This window comes from Equus asinus, chromosome 18, assembly GCF_041296235.1.
Source record: "Equus asinus isolate D_3611 breed Donkey chromosome 18, EquAss-T2T_v2, whole genome shotgun sequence".
NCBI classification, from domain to species: domain Eukaryota; kingdom Metazoa; phylum Chordata; class Mammalia; order Perissodactyla; family Equidae; genus Equus; species Equus asinus.
In genome coordinates, this window is record NC_091807.1 from 28,866,335 (window position 1) to 28,885,596 (window position 19,262).

General features: G+C 44.9%; 1 protein-coding gene across 3 annotated transcripts in view; it reads right to left on the reverse strand.

The window, feature by feature from the left end:
• The window catches only part of TIAM1 (TIAM Rac1 associated GEF 1), a 359,691-nt gene that overhangs the window by 268,978 nt on the left and 71,451 nt on the right, over window positions 1-19,262 (reverse strand). For 2 of the 3 annotated variants that reach the window (XM_014866485.3, XM_070488753.1), the window contains exon 2: window positions 8,607-8,659. The exons of the other annotated variant lie outside the window; for it this stretch is intronic. The gene's annotated coding sequence lies outside the window, so the exon portion shown is untranslated. The remainder of the gene's footprint in view (window positions 1-8,606; window positions 8,660-19,262) is intronic. 3 annotated transcript variants of the gene reach the window in all.

Sequence of the window (19,262 nt, forward strand, 5' to 3'; positions counted from 1 at the left end):
CAAGCTCCACAAAGACACATTTTTGTCTATATTTTGGGCTGATAAATTCCAAGGGTTTAGAACAAGGCATAGCTCATAACAGGTGCTCAGAGACATGACAAGTAAATGCAACATATCTTTCAGAGCTAGATCTTTTTGCGTAGAAAAGACATTACGGGAATAATAGGCAAAATGTGACTTGGGCCTGAGGATTAGAAGTTGGCAACGTGTTGATGTTAATTTCCTGATACCAGTGACTATATTGTGATCGTGCACAGAATGCCATGGCGGTAGGAAACAGGCCTAAGAATTCCAGGGTGCTGGGGTTCGTCGGTAACTTACTCCCAAGTGGTTCCAGAGAAGGGAGGAGTTGCAGGTGGGGAAAAGAAAGTTCTCTAAACTATACTCTCAAATTCCTGTGACCGCTTAAAAATTTTTTTTTTTTGATTAGAAAAACACAAAACTCTGACATGGTGCTAATAACAAAAAAAGACCTAAAAAGATACTCATCATTTTATCACTAATGGTTACTTCTAGAAAGGTCAATGAAATTGATAGGAGGAGAGAGAAAGAAGGAGAACTTTCATTTTTACTCTGCATGGTTTTTACAAAAAGCATATATTACTCATACGATATTTAAATAAAATAAATGTGGAAAAAAAATAAGTTGGTCCACAGATCACTTCTGGGAGGGGGCAGAAGGGATGGAGGGATTGTCATGAGCATGTCAATACTCATGTGTCTTTCCCAGGAGCACCACAACTCTCCGGGGACACCAGAGGTTCTCTGCTGGCACAGAGAAGACGAGAGCTGGTAGAAGCCAGCAGCGAAATGTGTGAGGAGGGGCAGCCTCACTGCTGACCTGGTGAGGGCAAGCTTCCTCCAGCTCCTGTTGCCACATCTGCCTATCACTCAGGGCAAAGGGACTTTTGCGGGAAAACTGGGCTTGGAAGAGTCTCTTTAAAATAAGATTAGGGGCGGGCCCGTGGTCGAGTGGTTGAGTTCATGCACTCTGCTTTGGCAGCCCAGGGTTTCCCCGGTTTGGATCCTGGGCGCGGACCTAGCAACGTTCATCAAGCCATGCTGAGGCAGCGTCCCACACAGCACACCTAGAAGGACCTACAGCTAGAATATACAACTATGTACTAGGGGCCTTGGGGAGAAGAAGAAGAGGAAAAGAAGAAGATTGGCAACAGATGTTAGCTCAAGCGCCAATCTTTAAAAAAAAACATAAGATTAAAAAATTGACAAATGTCTCAAGCTGTTTATTATTATTTATTCTTATTTCAAAGAAGTTTGAAATTTACCAAAGTTGGTCAGCTTTTAATTTTTTTAACTTTTTATTATGGAAATTTTTCTTATGGTTACATAATCTCCATGTACCTATAATCCAGCTTCAACTATTCAATCTTATTTCACTATGATCCTCCCATACAGGATTATTTATTTTGAAGACAATCTCAAGCATCAGATTATACCATCCACAAATACTTTAATATGCTAATACTTTAATTGCTAAAAGAAAAGGACTTTTTTCTGAAACATAATCACAATACTATTTTTACAGCCCCCCAAAAATTCTTCTATGCTACCAATTATCCATTTAGTTTATAAATGTCTCTGATGTTCTCTCTCTCTTTCTCCTCTCTCTCTCTCTCTCTCACTCACTCACTCACACACACACACAAAGTTGGTCTGTTCAAATCAAGATCTAAGATCTACACATGGCATTTGGTTGACTGGATTTTTCAGTTCCTTTATCCAGGATTCCCTCCTCCCTCCTCTTTTTATTTCCTTTGCATTGTTTTTCGCACACAGTTGTCCCTTTTCAGTTAAATGTCTATGCCCTTTAAGGTACTCTTCCGTCCCTCCCTTTCTCTGACTCCCCTAATCTCCTCCCTGATGATCTTTTTTAAAGCTCTCTGTTAGCAAATCCTTCACCAGCCTAGGACAGTGGCACTTCATGGCCAGGCTCCAGCAGGGCTCTTGCGGGTGAGATCAGAGTCCCAGAGAGCTCTGCAAATCACAGCATCAACACACACAGAACACAAAGTCCAAGAAAATTCCCCAGAAACACTCACAAGGTCATGGCTCTACCACTAACCACAACTCTGGTGACTCACCGTCTTTCTTTGGGCTTTAGTTTCCTCATCTTTAGCATAACGGGAAGACCAAGATAACAATGATGACGTTGACATTAATTGGACATTTATTCCTCAAAGATCCTTCAAGATTCCTTCCAGCGAAGACTGTGATTTTAAGCATCAACCTAACACAATACATTAGCAAAGAAGAGCCGCCTCCTTTGTTAGAGGGGAAAAGAGGTCCTAAATGATGAAGGCAAAACTCAGGTCAACGACAAAGACACTGAGACCACAAATGGAGACGATAAAACACAACTTCAGTCTTCAACACGATCCAAATTTGAGTAACATGCTATTGTTTCAAAGCGCTTTCTTATACACTTGCAAATGTGATCCACACTGATGGATAAATAATAAAAGATGGTATAAAATGTTAATGCTAGAATCTGGAGCAAGGAGGTGTTTCTAGACCAGTGGTTCCCAACAAGGGAGATTTTACTCCTCCCTCCCTAGGGACGTTTGGCAGTGTCTGGAGACACCGGTTGTCGCAACTGGGGCAGTGTCCTAGCATCTAATGGGCAGAGTCCGGGGACGCTGCTAAACGTCCTACAGCACTCAGGACAGCCTGTACCACGAAGAATGATTCAGCCCAAAGTGTTGGCAGCTGTGAGGTTGAGAGACTCTGATCGACACGAATCTCCTTGTTACTCAAGTGAAACTGTACTGTGCTGCGGTCTCACACTACGGGGAGATAGTAGATGTCCCACGTCATGAGCCTCCGCACTGTGGGCCAATCCAACACATGAGCTTTGATAAAGAAACTGTCTTGGTTTGGTTTGGTTATCAAGATAGATCAGAACACATTTTTCCGAATCTGAACTCTTCCCTCAGTGTAGTCATCTTGGGGAACTATTTATAAGACGCTATTCAACCGAGCAATGTACCCTGCATAGCAGACTTATCTGAATGAGGGCAGCTACGCTGTGGCGGCAGCCTCTGATCAAGGCAACGGGCCACAGGTGACCTTGGCAACCCTTTGCTCTAAAGGAACATACCAGTGAATAAGAAAGAGGGTTCTGATGGCCTGAGTATGATGACGAGACTAGAGCAGTGTAGTGGGGGGTGAGGAGGGGGCTGGGGACAGTGTGTGTGGAGGGGGCTTGTTTGGTGAAGTGACATTAGAGCAAAGCCCTGCAGGAAGTGAAGAGCTGGCCAGGTGGAGCTGGAGGAAGAGTATTCCAGGCACGCAGGAGGAAGCCTGAGGCCGCTGTGTTCTAGTCCCAGAAAGAAGGTATGGGAAGTGCCTGAAGTTAAGAGGAAATGGGGGGGGGGGGGGTCGACAAATCACTTGAGGCCTTGCAGCCAGGCAGGAAGTCTGGCTTCAAGTCTGGTTTTCACACCCATGGGAATAGGAAGCCACTGGAAGTTCCAAGCAGAGGAGTAAAGAGATTTGATTGCAATTCAGATCCTCTAGCTACACTCTGGGGAATGGACATTATGCAGACAAGAATGGAAGTAGAAAACCAATTGAGAGGCAACTGCCTTAAGAATTTTACCGAAAATCAAAACGGCCCAAAAAGAGAAACTGATAAAGATATTCCAAAGAATACGCTAGAGACTTTAAAAGCTATTTCCAGAGAAGAGGCTCCAAATTTTTAAGCAGTAGCCTCATTCAAATAAGTGTACTGGGCAATGTTGCCTCCCCATCCTCCCCACATGACGCTTTCAAAAGATAAGCTGTGGGGCGGGTGTTTTGACATCAGCCTCTCTACAGTCACACAGAGTAACTCCCTCCACCAGGGGGCGATGAATGGCACCCACAACCGTGTCTCTGAGAAGAGCCTGGACATGGCAGGACATGGCCAAGGAACTCTTGAACCAAAGGAGTAGCGAATAAAAGCCAGATCTGTCTGGAATGTTCTCTGCCAGTACTTTTATTTGCATTCTTGCATGTTCTGGTCTCCCAATCCTCAGGGAGCTAACGTGGGCCATGGGGAAACTGAGGCTCAAGCCCTGAGCCTGGGATGTATTCCCTTCCCCTCTTTTTCCTTGGACCCATCATTCCTGGCCATAGCTGCAATAACATCCATGGGGCCAGGCTCGGGGGTGGGTCCAGAAAATGAGTGAAGGAGGCTTCTCAGCCTGTTTTAAGCATAAGCCCCAGGCTAACCGGACACCAGGGCAAAAAAGGTCCTCCACGTGATCTACTCCAGGAAATGACCCTGCAGCCTGAGCTAAAGCCACAGCCTGTATTCGGGAGTTTGTCTTCTGCTCTCTTCCCTGACCAACCCAGGATAGGCATGGGTGGCTGGTCAAGTGTTGCTCCCAACACTTGGGACTCTCTGTCCCAAGCCCTTAGTTTACTGTCTGTCTCTACCACAAAAAAGCAACTAACGAGGGGCTGGCCCAGTGGCACAGCGGTTAAGTTTGCACATTCTGCTTTAGCGGCCCGGGGTTCACCGGTTCGGACCCTGGGTGAGAACATGGCACCGCTTGGCAAGCCATGCTACGATAGGTGTCCCACATATAAAGTAGAGGAAGATGGGCATGGATGTTAGCTCAGGGCCAGTATTCCTCAGCAAAAAAGAGGAGGATTGGCAGCAGATGTTAGCTCAGAGCTAACATTCCTCAAAAAAAAAACAACTAACGAGGCGGGTAGGAAGATGCCACAATGTGTGCACAGGTTCTGAAATGCTACCATAAGAGCTAATTCAGACGTCACTGCGTCCTAAAAGGTGCCCTGCCCGCCCAAACTTAAGCTTCAACTTTAGTGAAAGTTTGTTAATTACACATTATAATACCAATTATATCCGAATATTATGAAACAGGAGCTATGCCAAGCAATTTTATTGTTTTAATTCTTCCCTTCTACCATTTTTAACAATTGCACTCTGGATTTTATTACACTAAAATGCAATTAAGAAAGAAAAGTCCTTCCTATTTTAAATCTATTTCAATTTTTTTCTACAAAAAGAATTCCACAGCCATAATAATGTAACACACAATAATAGCCCAAGACAAAAGGAACAGCTTAGATAAAACTAACTGAGTTCCATTTAGGGGGGAAAAACTGCAAGGGTACTTATTTTGAAAATCCTTAGCATGAGGCATTCATTGAAAAAATGAGAATTCTTGCTCACACAAAGGCAAAACAAATGACATACTAGTACACTCAGATGGAAGAGAAAGCTTTACAGTCTCCAAGGAAGATGGTATGCAAAGCGGGACTTAAACACTGAACTTCAGGGTTATTAATATTCAACCATCTGCCCAGTAAAAATGACACCATCATTAATGTGACCCTAACCATGCTGAATTATATCTCCTATCAACTATAAACGATAATGTCATCTAATGTGTAGAAGAATGAATAAAGAAAAAGAAAACTATTTTAATGATTTTAAGGCACAATTTGTGAGCCACAGAATTTCACACTCACATCTACCAAGGCTGAGCAGCATTTCAGTGACAAACCACGAATATTTTGTGTGACCCACGTGCTAAGAGCCTTATTCATCCTCTGCTTATCTTCCAACCCAGAGATCAGCAAACTTTCTTTTCGTAAAGGGCCAAAGAGTCAATATTTCAGGCTTTGTACAGGCAATTACTCAACTCTGCCATCGGAGTATGAAAGTAACCATAGGTAATAATCACAAATAGATGTGGCTGCGTTCCAATAAAAATTTATTTACAAAAACAGGCCGGTGGGCTGTAATTTGCCTACCCCTGTTCTATCCCTCGGAGTGCAAGGAAGGAGGGGTGAAGCAAAGCACGCTTAAGACACTCCTGTAAGAAAACCGCAGGAATAAGCAAAGAGATCTGGTGGATCTGAAACTACCTCCAAGACACGGAGCATAGCCCATCACGCCCAAGAGTATTCTTTAAGACCAAAACCAACTCTATTAGAGATACGCAAGGGAGGAATGAGTTCTCAGCCACCTTTGTTCTCAAGATACAAGCATTTCTCCCTCACAGAAGCAGCTTCTATTCCATCAGAGGGCTTGTCTTCTGAGTCGGGTGTCCATTAGAGATTCAGTAGTGACCTCCCCAAACCCTGGCCATTTTTGTGGCTGGCACTAGGCAGGGCTAGGGGTGCAGGCTGTGGTCACCGAGTTGAAAGAGGTGACTGGTCCACCAGGGAATGAACCCATGGAATGAACCCGTCCAGCAACTCACAGACCACTCAAGAATGAAGAGCTCAGTAGACAAGCCTTCTTACCCCCAGCCTTGAACTCCTCCCACCTGCTGAAGGGCAAGGCGGGGCCCGGGGAGCCTGGAGCAGCCAAGGTCCACCACCGTTACCTCTCATCCCCCAAATACAGTGGCTCTTTCCTGTCCTGGACACCTCCTCCTCTCTCACACCTCACACCCCATCCATCAGCGAATTCTTTCGGTTCTACCTCCAAAACGTATCAAGAATGTGGCTGCTGCTCACCAGCTCCGTCCCCAGCACCCCAGTCACTGTGACCTCCTACTTGGTCTCACTGATTCTGCCCTTGATCCTTCCCCCCAACAGTATATTCTCATGTTAAAAAAATAAGTATGATCATGTCCATGCAATGGCCCCAAAGTACTTCCAGTGGCCTGCAAGGCCCTATGCAACCTTATCCCAACACACTCCTCAACAACCCATCACCTCCCTCACCACCCCTCACTCCTCTCTTTCTCAAATGGTCCCTATTTTTTTTTCATCTCTTATTTTTAGCATCTTTATTCTTTTTGTTTTTTTAAAGATTGGCACCTGAGCTAACAACTATTACCAATCTCCTTTTTTTCTGCTTTTTCTCCCAAATCCCCCTGGACATAGTTGTATATTTTAGTTGTGGATCCTTCTAGTTGTGGCATGTGGGACGCCACCTCAGCAGGGCCTGACCAGTGGTGCCATGTCTGGGCCCAAGATCCGACCCGGCGAAACCCCGGGCCGCCAAAGCAAAGGGTGTGAATTCTTTACCCTACTTCCATCCTCATTCAACTATGCTTATAGGTTTCTAGTATCTTACTTTTTCACACCACATCTTCCCTTCCCTCCTTTCTCTTATTTTCTAGAAGCATTTATCAACTAGAATTTAGACATCTAAAAGAAGAGGCTATTTTCATTACTGTTTCTACCAAATCCTTACCCCAATGTCAAACATATTAAGAATCCAAGAGTTCATAATAATGTCTTTCTTCAAAAATTCACTTATCCTCTGGGAAGGATAATATGGAACTAATTCATTATTCTGGTAAATAAAAAGAAAGAAGCAAGCCATTATTCTGCCTTCTATATACAAACTGTGCCTCAAGGTAATAAAAAAAATGTTGAAATACAGTTCTTCTTTATAGAAATTTTCCAGCTAATAAAATGCAGAAGAAATAACAGAACAAGAATATCACCTTTTTGTACCCCCTAAATAAAGAAGGGATCTAGGCATCCATTATGGGTCATCAACGGCTGCTAAAACCAGGACAGAAAAAACTGATGGGCTCCCTAATAATGGATGCTCAGATTAACAGCACCCGTCAATATTAAGGTTTCAGAAAAGGACAGAATGTGTCACCTGATAAAAGTTACATCATCATCTATGAGATATTCCTGCCCCAAAATCTGAACCTAAATCTGATGAAGCCTTTAGTTTATAAGAAATGTGGGGGACAATGAAACATGTTCAATGATAACACAGGGACGTTGGCAGCGAAATCTACACGCAGGGAACTCCCAGGACAAAAATTCCAGCTTCTTGACCAAATATATTGCAAGAGAGAAACAAGAGAAGGACAGGAAAACCATATATTAAAAGGCAGCTAAGAAGGGCCAGCCCAGTGGTACAGGGGTTAAGTGCACACGTTCTGCTTCAGCAGCCCGAGGTTCGCCGGTTTGGATCCCGGGTGAGGACCTAACATTGCTTGACAAGCCATGCTGTGGCAGGCATCCCACATATAAAGTAGAGGAAGATGGGCATAAGATGTTAGCTCAGGGCCAGTCTTTCTTAACAAAAGAGAGGAGGATTGGCAGCAGATGTTAGCTCAGCACTAATCTTCCTCAAAAAAAAAAAAGAGAGAGACTTAAGAGATACATCAACCAAATGCAATGTGTGGACCTTGTTTAAATTCTTTGATTACCCTGAGGTATTTTTAACCGACTATGAAAAAATATAAGACAATCAAGAAATCTGAACATGAATATTCAGTGATATTAAGAAATGAATTATTGTTCATTTCTTACATATGATAATAGTATGGTGTTGATGTGTAACACAAAGAATTTTTATCTTTTCAGGGAGTCATATTGAAATATTTAAAAGAAATCTGATTTTCTTTTTAAATCCTCATCCTAAAATTCTTCTTCAAGCAAATGACTTTGGTTGTTTTGATCCTATAGAAGTCGCTGCTTTTCAAACATACTTAAGAATGAGGCATTGCAGAAAGAAGAGGAGGTGAAAATCAGCAGCCACAGGCACAGATTTAGGGGTATATAACAAACAAATGGAAAAGCAAATGTATTTATAGACCCTTGATGGGCCTAGCAAGTCCTTCAAAGCAGACAGAGAGTAAACTGCTCACCATGTGGAGGTCAGGCTTCTGATAACATTAACACCTCGAACAGAGCCATCAACCTGGAAATTTAAAAAATAAAAAAGACATCTGAGTGACAAACAGCTTTCACAGAGCCTATGCATTTTATTCCACGAAAGAAAAAGAAGCGCATCATTTATAAACCTGTATGAAACAAGGTGTCAGCAAAAGCATCATTTATAAACCTGTATGAAACAAGGTGTCAGCAAAAGCTAACCGCAGAGGAAAGAAACAAAGGATTTACAATCAGAAGCAGAAGAGCAGAGACCCGGGAGTTTACAGAATAAAGACAGAGTTCACACAGAGCCCACCCCCAGGGGCATGAATGTAACACAGCCTTCTACAGTAACAATATCCCAGAGTTAACATAGGTTCAACCAGGCTCAGAATCCTGTTAAAGAACGCAAGAAAGGGCAATACAGGGGCCCGTCCAGTGGCACAGTGGTTAAGTTCACAGGTTCTACTTGGGTGGCCCAGAGTTTGCAGGTTCGGATCCTGGGCGCGGACCTGGCACTGCCCCCAAGCCATGCTGTGGCAGTGTCCCACATAAAACAAAGGAAGACTGGCACAGATGTTAGCTCAGGGCCAATCCTCCTCACCAAAAAAAAGGGGGCGGGGGTGTGTATGCAATGTAGATGCAGCCTAAAATTATTTTCATTAAGATGGCTAAAATTTAAGAAGCTAATTTATTCACTTAATGAAGAAAGGTTTCAACGAAAGGCAGAATTGAGATCAATGAGTAAAAGTGAAGGCAGATTTTGACCTTGAGGTGGAAGCAGGTTTCTTAACAATGAGAACCTGCCTCAAGCGGGTGAATAGGCTCCTCATCCATGGCACTGCGAGGTGCTGGACCCCTCATGGCAAGCTCCACATGGCTTCAACATAGGGTGAGGCTGGACCAGAGGTCCTTGAGGGTCTGAACAATTCCAAGTTTCTATGGTGGGTAACATTAAATAAGAAATTATTTAGTGTGCACATTCCATTCCAGTGGCACAGCGGTTAAGTTCGCACATTCCCCTTCAGCGGCCTGGGGCTGGCCAGTTTGGATCCTGGGTGCAGACATGGCACCGCTTGACAAGCCATGCTGTGTTAGGCATCCCATATATAAAGTAGAGGAAGATGGGCACGGATGTTAGCTCAGGGCCAGTCTTCCTCAGCAAAAAGAGGAGAACCAGCAGTAGTTAGCTCAGGGCTAATCTTCCTAAAAAAAAAAAAAAATTATTCTGACACTTGTTAAAAGAGTAAGGAAGACTTTATTCAGGAGTATTGCAATAGAAGAGAGAGATGGGGCTCAACTCTGAATACAGCAAAGACAGTTGGGGATTTCTAGTCAAGCAGCAGGGTGAGGAGGTCAATGGATGGAAGATGACTAAGAGGAGACATCAAGGGCAGGGGGATTCTTATGAAACTGACTGAACAGGATTCCTGCTGAAGGCAAGCCAGGGTCATCAGATATCAAGGCTAGGGGATTCTCTCTAAACCGACTTAGCAGAATTCTTGCTAAAACTGGGCTAGGCAGGCCAAAGACAGGACAGGGACCAAGGGCCAGGCCTAATGGAAATGAGGAGGCTCAGAGGAGGCTGACTCAAGTTTGCTTGAGGAGTGTCTTGGTCAGTAATGGTAAATTCCACTTTATAAATAGAGATGCTCATACCTAGAGGTGGTGGCCAAGGTCACAGAACAAGGGCAAGCAGGAGCCAGGAGCAGATCTGAGCTTGGTGGTGCCAGCTACCCCCAGTGCCTCATTATACCTTACACTGCATAAGACTTTGTAATTTCTCAATTGCTTCCCCGCATAATTTCTCTGTTTTGCAAAATCTAGAAATGCCCATTTCTATACATCAGGCTATCATATGATAATGGAAAACCACCTTTGAACATAACACCATAGGCATACTGGTTCATCACCACAAGGCGTAATGGAGCCTTTCAAAGTGGCCTTGTAATAACAGGCACACAAAGAAAATAGAAAAAAAAAGACCTAGAAAACTGGATTTATAAGCATCTGAAAAAAACAGGAAGTTTCCAGTGACTAATAGGATTATAAAACCTCCGTAGCACCAGCTAAGCAATTTCCACGATGCCCAATCCCCAGGGAGAGCAATTGGGGATGACAAAGCTGCTTATTGGCACTCTTGAAAGTGCCATCTACTGGAAAAAAGTTATTTTAGAATCTGAAGGGCCGTGTGCTAAATATTCTCCGGCTGTCCTTCAGATTACTTCTCATCTTCTTCCACTGGGATCTGTGCCCTGCAAGACTGACCTCTATGGCCTGAGTCAACCAGGCTCCCTTGCCCTTTGGCCCCTTGGGAGATACCAGCAGAAGCCAGGACATAGGAGAAGGGTAAACATGGTAGCAGCCTGTGTGTCCTTCCTTCCTCCCTGCCGGGTCATCTGGGTCATCCGAGGGTCTCTACACCACAGGTCACAGCTTCTCCCGGGCAACCCTCTCCTGGTATCCTTAGTGCTAGGGGCTGGAGGGTGCCCTAGACTGACCATGTCCCTGAAAATTCCTGTGTTGAAACCTAGCCCCCACTGCGATGGTATTAGGGGGTGGGGCCTTTGGGAGGTGATTAGAGTAGAGCCCTCCTAAACAGAATTAGAGTCTTTATAAAAGAGACCCCAGAGAGTTCCCTCACCCCTTCTGCCATGAGAGGACACAGCGGGAAGATGACAATCTATAAACCAGAAAGCGGATCCTCACCAGACACCAAACCTGCCAGCACCTAGTTGGACTTCCGGCCTCCAGGACTATGAGAAATAAATTCCTGTCACTTGTAAGTCCCCCAGTCTGTGGTGTTCTGTGACAGCAGCCCAAACGGACTGAGACAGAGGGGCTTCCTCCTGTGGCCCAGTGTACCTCACTCTCCCTTCACTTCTTAACCCTGTGACACACCTTCATTAAACTCTCCTCTGTCACCTCTTTGAGTGTGCCTATATTTTCCCGCCAGGCCTCTGACGGACAATAATGGAGAGAAAAGGGGGTCAGAGAATCAAAAATTTAATTTTCCATACTTGCCCTCAACTGAAAGGGAGAACTCAATTTTTATTTATTTATTTTTGGTGAGGAAGATTGGCCCTGAGCTTACATCCGTTGCCACTCTACCTCTTTTCGCTTGTGGAAGACTGTCGCTGAGCTAACATCTGTGCCAATCTTCCCCTGTTTTATGTGGGATGCTGCCATAGCATGGCTTGATGAGCGGTGCTGGGTCCACACCCAGGATCTGAACCAGTGCACCCCGGGCCACCAAAGCAGAGCACGTGAACTTAAGCACTACACCACCAGGCTGGCCCCTCAACTTATCAATTAGATTTCAAGGTAGATGTATGGGGGGCAGGATATGTCCAAAGAGGCTCTGAGTGTAAGTGTTCCAATGAAAATCCAAAACTTATATATGTAATTTTGTATACGTGTGCATTTTTCTGAAAAGAAAACCCAGAAAGAAAAGGGTCAAAAATTTAACTGTATTCTCAAAAGTGGACCAAAAAATGCAACCAATGGTGTAAGAGAAACACAGCACAGAAACAGCCACTGTCAGCCCAGGAGAAGAGAAATGAGCAGGCAGACGATGGTACCTGTGCCAGCGGCACAGCCTCCTCTGCTCCCAGAGCGGGCTGGGCTGCAGGAGGGGCCACCATGAGCCTGGGCCCCCAACGCCCACCCAGGGAGGCAGCTGGGATTGTGTGTTCCGGCGAACCACTCACAGCTCCCTTCAAACAGTCAAGTGACATTTCAAAAGCTCATCAGCTCAGCAGGTGCTCGGAGGCACAAGCAATAGGAAAAACAGTTCCGGGCGGTGGAAAATCCCACCCTGTCATTCTGAAAAGCTCTGGAAGCTGAGGCACAGGAGAGCGTGGAGGCAGCAAAGGAGGAGGAGAAAAGCGGCAGACTGGCAGACCCGACCCTACAAGAAGTGCCCAGGAGTGTGGGCAGGGGTCTCCAGCCCCTCCTGGACAGGGAACGGGGTGAGTCTCCACCAGGGAGTCAGCCCTTCCTTACAGACATGTGGCCTGAATTCAGCTCTGCCCCTCACCTGCTGTGTGACTGAGGACCCATGGCCCACCTTCCCTGGGCTACAGTTTCCCCCTTTGCAACATGGAGATGAGCGTTCAGTACGAACCTCATAGGGTTGCTGTGGGGTCAATGAGCAAATGTGCCTCCTGGATCCTGTAAATGCCTTCCCACGTATGTTTTATGATTCATATCAGAGCCCTTCTCCATTTCCTTCACTACTGGGATGATCACAGCTACAAACAGAAGCCTACAAAGGACTGATAAAAATCAACCTCCAGGGGCCGGCCCAGTGGCATAGTGGTTAAGCTCACACATTCCACTTTGGTGGCCTGGGGTTTGCAGATTTGGATCCTGGGAGCAGACCTAGCACCACTCATCAAGCCATGCTGTGGCGGCATCCCACATACAAAATAAAAGAAGATTGGCACAGATCTTAGCTCAGGGCCAATCTTCCTCACAAAAAAAAAAAAAAAAAAAAAACCTCTAATCCCACACCAGGATGGATGCCAAAAGAGAGTGATGAGCTACCTGGGCAAGGGCACCTGAGAGGAAGTAGAGCCTCTGCCCCACGTGGAGTCCTCTAATGGTGTCTCTCCCCTATGCCACTCTCCCTTTCCCAGCTGTCTCAGGAGCCTGAGCTCAGAGGCAGAGGTCACTGTGGTGAAGAACCCGGCTCAGGAGCCCAATTTGGCCTTGCCGTGCACTGACGGGGTGGCTTTGGACAAGTTATATTACCCTCTGACGTAGTCTCCTCATCTATAAATCAGGTGTAATCATAATCATAGTACCTATCTTTTTGTGATGATTAAAAAACTTCATGCCGGGGCTGGCCCGGTGGTGCAGCAGTTAAGTTCGCATGTTCCACTTTGAAGGCCCGGGGTTCATTGGTTCGGATTGTGGGTGTGGACCTATGCACCACTTGGCAAGCCATGCTGTGGCAGGCGTCCCACATAAAATAGAGGAAGATGGGCACAGATGTTAGCTCAGGGCCAGTCTTCCTCAGCAAAAAAGAGGAGGATTGGCAGCAGATGTTAGCTCAGAGCTAATCTTCCTCAAAAAACAAAAAACTTCTTAGACTCGTGTCTGGCATACAGTAATAACTCAATAAATGCCAACTGTCGTATCGCCCAGCACACTTCAGCTAATAAGGAGGCATCTGTACGCCAAAGAGAAGCCAAATACTGGCACCACCAGCCCACGAGCCAAGCAACATATGTCCTTGATTCTAGATATTTCTTGTATGTTAATGTTCCTAAAATTACAATGTACATGCACATTTAACACAGTAGATGTTCTCATCTGTAAAATGGAAATAATAACAGCATCTATCTCATGGGATTGGTGAACGATTAACGATTAATATACACAAAAGCCTTTGAACATGGCTTGGCATCAGAAATTGGTCTCTGCAGGTATTATCATCATCGTCATATCATCTGATCTGACCTGCTGCAAGCCTTCCCACTCCAACCAAATGTGAAAATTCTTCCTCACTCCATCCTGATACAGGGATCACTTGATCCCCGGTACCCAAAGATGCCGTGGCTTGGGGCCACCTTATGAACAGCCAAGACCCTAGTAAACACAACAGAGAGCTTCGGGCAGCTGCTGGATTTTTACCATTTGGTTCGCTTCATAGTACCAGTGACTTACAGGACGTTGTTTAGAAGTTGTTGACCTGCGCCATCTTGGTTCCCAAGTTTATTTCAGTTTTTTGCCCATGGAGTAATCTGCAGCTCACAGTGTCAGTTTCTTGGTGGCCCCTGGAGAACAGCTGGCCTCGCACCAGTCCGAGAGGGCCCATGGAAGGTGGACCTCGAGCAGAGGCACTAGAAGCCAATGCAGAATGGAGAAAATGTAGCAGAAAGGGCCACTCAGTGCCGCTGGAGATCAACAAATGAGCCAAAAATTGAAGCAGTTGGTCAATGAATGGCCTCCACTGTCCATCACAAAGTCCGAAGCAAGTTGCAATAAAACTACTGTTTTCCTTTCTTCTTTCATCTTAGCTGCATCCTCGCTGCTTTGGAGGCATGAGGAATGCTGAACTAACAAGTGTATATTTGATGAAAGGCAGACCCCCAACAACACAGGCACTGGGTCAGATTACCTGGGTTCAAATCCTGATGCCCCCAACTATTAGCCACGTGACGTTGGACCAGCCCCCCAACTACTCTGTGCCTCGGTTTCCTCCTCTGTAAGATGAGGACAGCAGTAGCTAACAGGGGAGTGAGAATTAAATGAATCAATACACGTGAAGCTCTTAGAAAAGTGCCAGGCATCCAGTAAGCAGTCACAAACCATTAGCCACCCTCGTGCTACCGTACCTGCACCCCGGGAGCTCGGAAGCAGAAACCTGGTTCAATGGAACTGGGGGGCGTGTCTAGGGGGCTTCTTTTTTTTTTTTTAAGATTTTATTTTTTCCTTTTTCTCCCCAAAGCCCCCCGGTACATAGTTGTGTATTCTTCGTTGTGGGTTCTTCTAGTTGTGGCATGTGGGACGCTGCCTCAGCGTGGTTTGATGAGCAGTGCCATGTCCGCGCCCAGGATTCGAACCAACGAAACACTGGGCCGCCTGCAGCGGAGCGCGCGCACTTAACCACTCGGCCACGGGGCCACTAGGGGGCTTCTTTGCCAGCTTCCAGTGGCCAGTGAGATGGGAAGACAATTGGAGACAGACGGGAACAGGATCCAACCTCAGCCACTGCACACACAAACCGTCTCTGATGTCTGAACCTCACCTTCCTCACCAGATATCAGGTGTTTCGCTACTTCAAGCTCACAGGGTGGTTGCGAGAAATGAGAACACATCATGTAGGCACGAAAGACATGTTACTTCTTGTCATCTCTCCCCCTTCCCGGAGTGCAGAGAAGGCAGCAAAAGCAAAAACTGGATTCTTGCAACCCTCGGGGAAGTTCATTACCCACCCAGATCCAAGACCCCGGGGACTGAGACCCCATGGCCAGCCGCGACTACTGTGGTTTTTCTCCCAGCAAAGCAAGACTGCAGCCCACTTGCCCAGAGCACAAGGCCTGTCTTCCAGCACTAAGATGTCCACCACTTTCCACCAAAGGTCCAGAGAGCGGGAAGGAGTCAGGGTCAGCAAAACCCAAGAGAAAAGGGAAAAGGCCTAGGTCTTGGCAAACAGACTTTAACCCAAGTTTACTGGGATTATTCAACAGCTACTTTAGGAGATGGAGCCTGAATCATTAGACGGGCTGGGGAAGGTGGTTGTTTAATTTTCATCTGAGGGATGAAGACCATAGATAAATGTCAGAAACAATGCTCAAAACAGTTGCACGCTGCCTGCTTACACAGCTTTCTCCTTCAGACAAATGATAAAACATCCGTGCTTCTAAATATAAATCATCTTCAATTAAGATGTTTCTGTTGGAAGGCACTTTTGGCAGGACAAACAAAATATTTGCCACTGTTCTCCGACTTGGAGCTCTCAAGGTTGGCAGGGCGATTTATTTTTGTTGATTAAACAAAATACAAACGGAAAGGGTCTACAAATTGATTGGCCAATTACACTCAATGATTCTCAACAAGAAAATGTGGATTATTAGCTTTGCCAGAGTTATCGAAATGCCTCTGAGCTTCGCGGCCGTTCTCAGGATTTACGCCCTTGATATTTGCGCTGACAGAAAGATTAAGTCAGGACTGGATTATGCAAAACGCGTCTTCTCTTTCGCTGGAACGGAAGGAAGAGGAACGACTAAGGGCTGAGGCCATTTCAGGAAGAACGTCTGCGCTGCATTCGTAATTCTTAACAGAATGATTTGGGTCCGGGGTGGGAACTGTCGTCCCTCATTTTGGGTGTACTCGTTCTTTGGCAAATTACAGATTCACTAATATGGGCCAATTTGTTGCGATGACAATAATCATAAATATCCAGATTCTTCATTTTCTCTTTTCACTTTCCGGTGGGGGATGAGTGTCCAAATAGGCAGCCAACCAAATGATGGGTGTCAAAGGCTTCTGCAAAATGGACCCACGTACAGAGGGGCACCCTAAGCCTATTTCAGTCCAGACTAAAGTTTTTCTGAATCGCAACCATGAGGTCCAGACCACAACTGCAATAAATTCACAGACAATAGGCATAAACCTGGGCCAGCAGAATCCTGATGCGTCCTGGTGTTCAGAGCATGAATGGTGCAGGCTGCTATGCATTTTCAAACTTGATTGTACATAATTGTTAATCACTGACCCATCTTGCAACCCTCCTGGGCTGGAACATGTTGCTAGGCAACCAATTTTGCTCTAGATACTTTCTGAAAGCTACTGGGGCAACAACAAAGTGTCAGCTAAGTGGACACTAACCATTAGAGACAGGTTCAAATAAAAAAGAGATGCCCCATTTCCTTCAAGCACAGCCATCTCATGTCCTTGCCTAATGTAGACACATATTTCCCATGTCTTACAATTCAGCAAATAAACTCTCTTAGGTTGAACTGGATGCAATTGCCCTTTTGGTAGCTCAATTTGGCAATTCCTGTGGTTCAACCTAATAACTTCAAAGAGGTTCGCACACTCTGTGAAATAGGAACTATTTTCCTCCACTGGCATAATCACAATTGTGCTTCCCATCAATAACGTATCATTTACCTAGTCCACACATTTCCGGAAATCCTTTTTATAAGAGACAGTTGGGAGTGGCAACCTGCATCATTTCGCAAATGCCTGAATAAGAAGTCGCATTTCTTTTTCCATTGTAGGCTCTCACAAACTGATCTGACCATATATCTGCACATTCCCTGCCTTTTCATATGCTCAGGACCAGAGGGAATGGGACTAAATTATTTTTCCTAATTTGAGATCGGGAACATGAGAGGACACCCTAAAGATGAGGACAGAGCTGCCAAGTAGATGAAAGAAGTTCATCTAAGGAGAGAGAGGAGGGAAGGAAGGATGGAGGGTATCACAGAACAGGATGCTATTCCGGGGGAGACAGTGAGATCTTACGACACTCCTTGTCCAAGAGCTGAGAGCCCCACCATCAAGCAGCGCTGGAAAAACATAATGGCCCCATGTCAGCTCACAGAATATCCCCAGGAGGTTTTTAGGATCTCTGTTGGAAGTCCTGAATAATAACCAGTTCGGGCAGTGCATACAAGCAGATGATTAACCTCATTAAGAAAGAACTAGTAAAAATTATTAGGTGAAGACTGAATTCACAGTGAAGCTTAAGTTTAAAATTCTGGCCTTATTGAGCAGGTTTGAATACCTATGCAATTATAATGTTCGAGCTACCAAATGAATTGTATCTAAAATGACTAAGTTACAATTTATAAACCAGACACATGTAAACTACACATTGGGCAAATGGCAAATTGTCTTAAGAAGACAACAGAAAGTTTATCGCCCGTGCCTAGATGAGTGCTATTAAAATACAACCAGGCTTTGTGTTTAGTCTGGATTTGCTTTATCACGTGCTTGTAATTAAAAGGAAAAATAAACGAACAATACAGAAACATGTAAAGTGAAAATGTTAAAGTTTTCTCTTCAACCCATTACCACCCTCATTGTCACTCCCCAGAGGTAACGACCAATCTGTTTGCTGGCTTTTTACAAAAGTGGCATGCTAATGGAAATCCCAGCATTTAGCTTTTTTTTTTTTTTTTTATTAATGTTATGATGGATTACAAGCTTGTGAAATTTCAGTTGTACATTTTTGTTAGTCATGTTGTGGGTACACTACTTCCCCCTCCGTACCCTCCCCCCACCCCCCCTTTTCCCTGGTAACCACCGATCAGATCTCCTTCTCAATATACTAATTTCCACCTATGAGTGGAGTCATATAGAGTTCGTCTTTCTCTGACTGACTTATTTCGCTTAACATAATGCCCTCGAGGTCCATCCACATTGTTGTGAATGGGCCAATTTCGTCTTTTTTTATGGCTGAGTAGTATTCCATTGTGTATATATACCACATCTTCTTTATCCAATCATCAGTTTCTGGGCATGTAGGCTGGTTCCACGTCTTGGCTATTGTAAATAATGCTGCGATGAACATAGGGGTGCAACGGACTCTTGAGATATCTGATATCAGGTTCTTAGGATAGATACCCAGTAATGGGATGGCTGGGTCATAGGGTATTTCTATTTTTAACTTTTTGAGAAATCTCCATACTGTTTTCCATAGTGGCTGTACCAGTTTGCATTCCCACCAACAGTGTATGAGGGTTCCTCTTTCTCCACAACCTCTCCAACATTTGTCGTTCTTGGTTTTGGATGTTTTTGCCAATCTAACGGGGGTAAGGTGATATCTTAGTGTAGTTTTGATTTGCATTTCCCTGATGATTAGCGATGATGAACATCTTTTCATGTGTCTATTGGCCATATTCATATCTTCTTTTGAGAAATGTCTGTTCATGTCCTCTGCCCATTTTTTGATCGGGTTGTTTGTTTTTTTGTTGTTAAGCAGTGTGAGTTCTTTGTATATTATGGAGATTAACCCTTTGTCGGATAAGTGGCTTGTAAATATTTTTTCCCAATTAGTGAGCTGTTTTTTTGTTTCAATTCTGTTTTCCCTTGCCTTGAAGAAGCTCTTTAGTCTGATGAAGTCCCATTTGTTTATTCTTTCTATTGTTTCCCTCAACTGAGGAGTTACAGTGTCCGAAAAGATTCTT